Here is a 6,000-nt window from a genome sequence, read left to right as displayed (position 1 = left end):
TCCATCTGGTACTACTGCTAAAGAAATGTTAAACATTTGTCATAACGACAAAAACGCAAAACAAAGGGGGGGGGGGGGGGTAATGAAGCTTGCAGAAAAACGAAACAAGGATTCTTTGAGATAAGGTGTGGCAGTGCGGATCAGAACCGGAACGATAAGTGAAAGGAGAGTTTGCACTTTAGTTTGTGATCAAACGGACAGGCATCATACTGAAGGCATCAAGAAGAGCACAAGGATGAAGCGAAGGCACTTGGCAGCTTGGAAAGGCAGAGTCGCGCACTAGAATGCAGAAAATTTGCGGGAAACAACTCAAGCACCCGAATGCAAGAAAAGAGTGAAAATTATACTTTATGTTAAGAAAAAAAGTATTTCCTTTCAAACGCAAGGTTAAAATAATACTGCCCAACTGCAAGATGCATAAAACATTATAAACAGCTTCAAAATTGCATAACTGTGCAAACTCAACCTGAAAGCCTGAAATAAATGGAATAAAATTTGTTCCTTGTGAGCAAATCGGGATGTGAGGCTTGGATAAGCTGAATATGTGCAGTTTCGGCTTGGCAGAAAGGGTATTCATTAGTTAAACTACTATAGTGGTGACTGAAAGAGGAGTTCGGCAATGGGATAGAAAAGAACATTTGTGTGCAGTAGTGTGAGATCGCAGTGCGAGAGTTAACATGGGCAGAAGTGCAATCTGTAAGTAGGGTCCATTTTGGGTAGAATACCGAGATATAAATTGCACTGGTATTGTACTGAGTCAGGTTATCTTGTCAAGAAGCAATAGCCTGCCCTTTAATTTGCATAAATTTTGCCATACAGTTTGCCAACACTTGCATGGCTGTTACATTACTGCATACTTCGGCAAAGCCAGATGGCTGTTACGGTATGTTAAATGGCATGTATAAGGCAGCCATTTATGTCTATCCTCGAGCAGGCATATCTGTATTTTATGACTGTGCAAGTTTATTGTTGACAGATAACGTATTTTGTGCATAACAAAGTGTGTCCTTGCATTCATGCTGGACAGCAATATTTTTCAGTTCTATCCTGCCCCCTCACTCTATGTCTTTGTCCGGAGGAATGCCCACTACTTGAGTGCCCATGACAGAGTCGATGCTGCTTCAAGCTTCAGCAATAATTCTGCCAGTTACAGCTGTGCAAGCCAATATTTGCACCAAGAACATGTTACTTAGCTCCTTCAGGTTTTTCAAATAAAGTACTTTACCAACAAAACTATCTATGCCCGAGGGCGATCCCCCTTGGACTTTTCTTTGGCATTTACCACACATCCTCAGACCATAAATGCTTATTCAAAGCACCCAATACACTTTAGGCCGAACATCTTCTGCAAAGTTCCAATTGAAGAGGTACTGACATGATATCTTCAATTATTCCTTTCTTTGTCGTTAAATTAAGGCTTTAGAGCTCTAAAAATATAGTAAAAAGCCTTGGAGGGCGTGATTTACTATAATAGCTTTCCTAGAGCCGGTTTTGGTTTTGTTTTCCAGGAGGATACTGTGTAGTGACGTCACAACACAATATGTGGTCACATGGGAGAAGGACATTGCGACGTTTTGACTCTCTCTTGGGCCCTCCGGCTAGCTCGGCTGACCTGCGTGCTGCTACTTGTGAAGGCCAATGTAGCAGCATAGCAGACGACTCAATGAGCTAGAGTGAGTGTTGTAACATCGCAATGTCCTACTCCCACATGACCATATACTGTGTTAAGACATAAGGGCATAGTATCCTCCCGGAAAACAAAAGTGGCTGTAAAGAAGCTACGATATTAAAATATATAAGGCATTTTGAGGCTTCACCCCTCTAACGCTGTCGGTCGTCTTCTCTCCACCCATCTTCAGCACTGTTGAATTCAATTATAAACGTGCACTAACCAGCTCAGTTAAGCACACTCTTGCAGTATGTACTACCAAGCGCTATTTTATCCCCTTCCAAGTCGCACTGTTACCCCGATGGGGACAAATGCAGACACCCATGTATTGTGCATTTGGTGCACATTAAGGAAACCCAGATGGTCAGAATTAATGCGGTATCCCCCACTACGGTGTGCCTCATAATCATATGATGGTTTTGGCATGTAAAACCCCACAAACAGTGTATTTTTAAAACCTCAGTTGGCAATGTGTTTTACCTGCTCAGAAAGAATAAATTTGGTTCTTCTTGCGCTGTCCCATGGATTATGCATTGCGTTCGATCAAAAGCCTCCCCGCAGGGGCGTCTGCGTCAGCAGGCGTTTGGTGTGTTGCGACACCACGTACCCCATTGGACCACAAATCTCCAGTGAATGTCCAAAGGACGTCCTACAAAGGATATTTTGATGTCCGTCGGACATCCCTAGAAGTCCCGATGATGTACTATGGATGTCCATAGGATCGTCCGACGCAAGAGAATTGCACATCCCACGAACGTCCATCGTACATCAAAATCAAATATCCGGACGTCCGCAGGACCTTTGAAGATAATCCCATTGGAGCACCAGCGTCCTACAAATGTCCAGCGGAGATCAAAAACGGGACATTCGGACGTCCCTGGGATTGACGTTCATAGAAACGTCCCCCGAACGTCATAATGGGATATTCGGACGTCCAAGAGATGTCTAAATACGGATTATTCTTATTGCATAACCCCGAGTACATCCTAAGGACATTTTTGTCAGGATATAGGACGCTTCTGGGACATTTTACCAATCGTCCTAAGGACGTTTGTGGGACATTTGGTTGGGGATTGAGGATATCCACAGGGCGTCCATATTGATTATAAATTACCATAATTGGGACGTTCCTCAGTATGGACCCTACAGTGCAGCAAGCCTGCTGCAATTTACATACCATTGACAAAGTAAGCTGGTTTTGTGATGACTTGTGGGCAATGATAATGATGAAAAGGAACTGCACAGCTCTTGAAGATCCATCCCAGCGGTCCAATAAGGCGACCAAATATTTTCGTCATGCAAAAGCTGAAGTACCAGTAGACAAGCCAGGAATGCAGCCCACCACATCTCAAAGCACGTTAAATGAAGACTGCAGTGCAACTAAGCATTGTGCACATGGTTCCCTGCTACGCTAAGCAAATACATTACATACAACTTGATAAAAATGCATTAATTCACAACATATAGACATGCAACCTATACTTTTTTGTGCTAACAGGGACGAAGCTACAGAACGAAGTTCTGCAGACTGCTGAATCGTTTGACAATCTCATCAAAAATACAGCATTTATTTCAATAAAACAGTTGCAGGAAGATCACTCGTTGAACTCTAAAATGCACTCAGCAGTTTTCAGTAAAACCCAGGAATGCAAACAAATAAAAGTCGATAATTTCTTCATACAAGCTCAGCTATTGGAGTTATTTATACCGCACCATGGTTAGTAAAAGTGTACATTAATCAAACTCTTTACAAATGCACTTTGGGTAGCAAGAAAATTTCAGAATTCGCAGTGGGCCCACTATGGAACTTATCACGAGGCTTGCAGTGGGCTCACTTCCGTGGTAGCAGGCACATCAATGCAAAATTTGCTGAAAAGTTTAGATATGTTAGCCACTTTAAGTTGCCACAGCCTTTCCCTAGGCCATATTCAGTAGTTACATACACGAACACGAGTTATGCTAAATTAAGATGTCACAACTACATTAGGCATTAACAAAATTACTCGAGGCTAGTTCAGTGGTCATATATAGACAAACAGCTGCTGTATTATCATCCATTTACCCTCTAAAAATAGTTGCACCCTTTGGGGTGTATATTTGCCACAGAACAATAATTGTCATCCGTCTTGCCCACATTTCCTTTCTTTAACGCTGCAAGCCTGGTACTTCCATGTCACGAATGGCATGCGCATTATCAGCATGACAGAGCATTCTCGACAGGAAAGTAACGAGCGCAGGGTTTTCAAGAAAAGAAACACAAGCAAGACAGATGACGATTATCGTTCTGTGGCAAAATTGCACCACAAAGGGTGCAACTGTTCTTAAACTGTAGAGCAAATGCACTGTGCATCCATAACAAGTTCTGGCAATGGTCACCAGAGCAAACATCGACACTTTCGTGTGTAGTGATAAGACCATTTCAGTTGAGCTAATAATACGCAGATGCACCTCGGCCAGTAAAAGAACTTTAAAAGCCCTATGCGAGGGTGGGGGGGGGGGGGGGGTAGGGGGGTACAAAGGAAGTTAGTAGGAGGGCTACTGTGGGCTGGCTCACTTCAACGGTCGCGGGCACATAAATGCAACATTTGCTGGAAAGTTCAGAGGTGTCTTAGCCATGACGGAAGCTACTCCACTTTCTGCAGGCCTCCTTCAGCGTTTGCACACAGTAAAAGTACTAAATATTTTTTAGACACACTGGGCATAAAAAAATTACTAAAGGATCACTTAATAGTTGCAAACACGAACATTACTGGAGAGTTCAGATACAAAGGCAGTTACAAGACACTTGCTTCAACACAATACCAAACTGATGTCACAAGTACTAGAGTTACAAGGCACTCGCTGCACTTGAGTGGTCACAAACACAAATTCACCATAAGTGTTCATAGGCTTGAAGGCCTCTAAGCAAGTCAACAGAAGCAGAATGCGACCTTTCCGTGGTCACAGCCAAATATTGCTGAACAGTCACAGGTACCTTGGCGACTACACAATTAACTAAAAGCTTGCAGCATGCTCGCTTCAGCAGTCATAGACAGAAAAATGCATTATATGAGTTCACCCATATGAAAAGCTAATAGAGGATTTGTGTGGGCTTGCTTCAGCAGCCACACATAAACACAATTTCATCCTAAAAATTCACGGGAATCAGACAGCCTCGATGGAAGTTACCAGAGGCAGAGCATGACTGTTCTTCAATGGCAGCAGTTACAAATACTTCTGAAAATATCACAGGTATCTTGGCGACTAAACATTTCACTAAGGCTCACTGCAGGCTGGCTCAGCGGTCGAAGACGACTACAATTGCAGTTCACGTGTACTACGAAATTTAGTGGGGCATTTCTGTGGACTTGCTTGAACAGTCCCAGAGACCAAAATTAACCGAGTTCACAGGTACATCGGCCCATAAGGAAGCCGCCACACGCTGGGTGAAGCCTTTCGTCCATAGTTTCAGATGCAGAACAGGAGAGGTCACGGGTACGCTACACAATTTACTAGTCATCCTGAAGGATCGGTTCCAGTGGTCGCAGACACGAAATACACTGTTGAGATCAGAGGTACTAAGAAAGCAGATTTCCGCGGGCTTGTTTCTGTGCTGATCCTCAACAAAGAAGGATGTCGACCCAAAGTGACACCAGGCTGATGGCAGGAACACAGCATGACTGTAAAGTATGCAACAAAAATGTGTTAGAAATGTTTATGAAAATTGCTATCGTAACAACGTGCACATTTAACAGCAATCTGCAGGTTCTGACAGGAACTTTGCTTCTTTGTGGCTTAATACAAACTCGTTGAGCCAACAGTTATCAGAAAAGAAGTAATGATTTCATCTCTTTACAAAGATAAAAGGAATTCTCCTAGTTACTACGTCAGCATAGCATAGTTTCGTCCGAAAAGCGAAGCAGCGATTGGGAGAGCAAATTACCAAACGGCTATATTTAAGCAGCTGTACGTGTTTCGCCACTTTAAATTACAGTAAACCTTCGCTTCCTTGTTAAATTAACAAACAGTGTCATGCGCAAAGCCAAACATGAACACACCTCACTGACGGTAAATACGCTACGCTGGCGTGAAGCGGGGCAGCAGCGACACGCGATCGCTTCTTGTTGCTTCCAGCCACAATGCCTTTCCAGAGCCAAATTTACGCGAACTTCGACACTAAGCTGCGCGGGAACAGCGCCCACGAAGCCACTACCCACCGCGGCGCACGCCGACGTCAGCGGAATTTCATCAGGAGTGTCCGTACAATTTCTATCGCAATATAATACAAAAGTTAGGCGATTGTCGACTATATAACTCCAGTAAATATACAATGACAAAATGGGGATGCAACA

The sequence above is a fragment of the Dermacentor andersoni genome, chromosome 11, assembly GCF_023375885.2.
Source record: "Dermacentor andersoni chromosome 11, qqDerAnde1_hic_scaffold, whole genome shotgun sequence".
In the NCBI taxonomy this organism is placed as follows: Eukaryota; Metazoa; Arthropoda; class Arachnida; order Ixodida; family Ixodidae; genus Dermacentor; species Dermacentor andersoni.
This window is presented reverse-complemented; position numbering follows the sequence as displayed.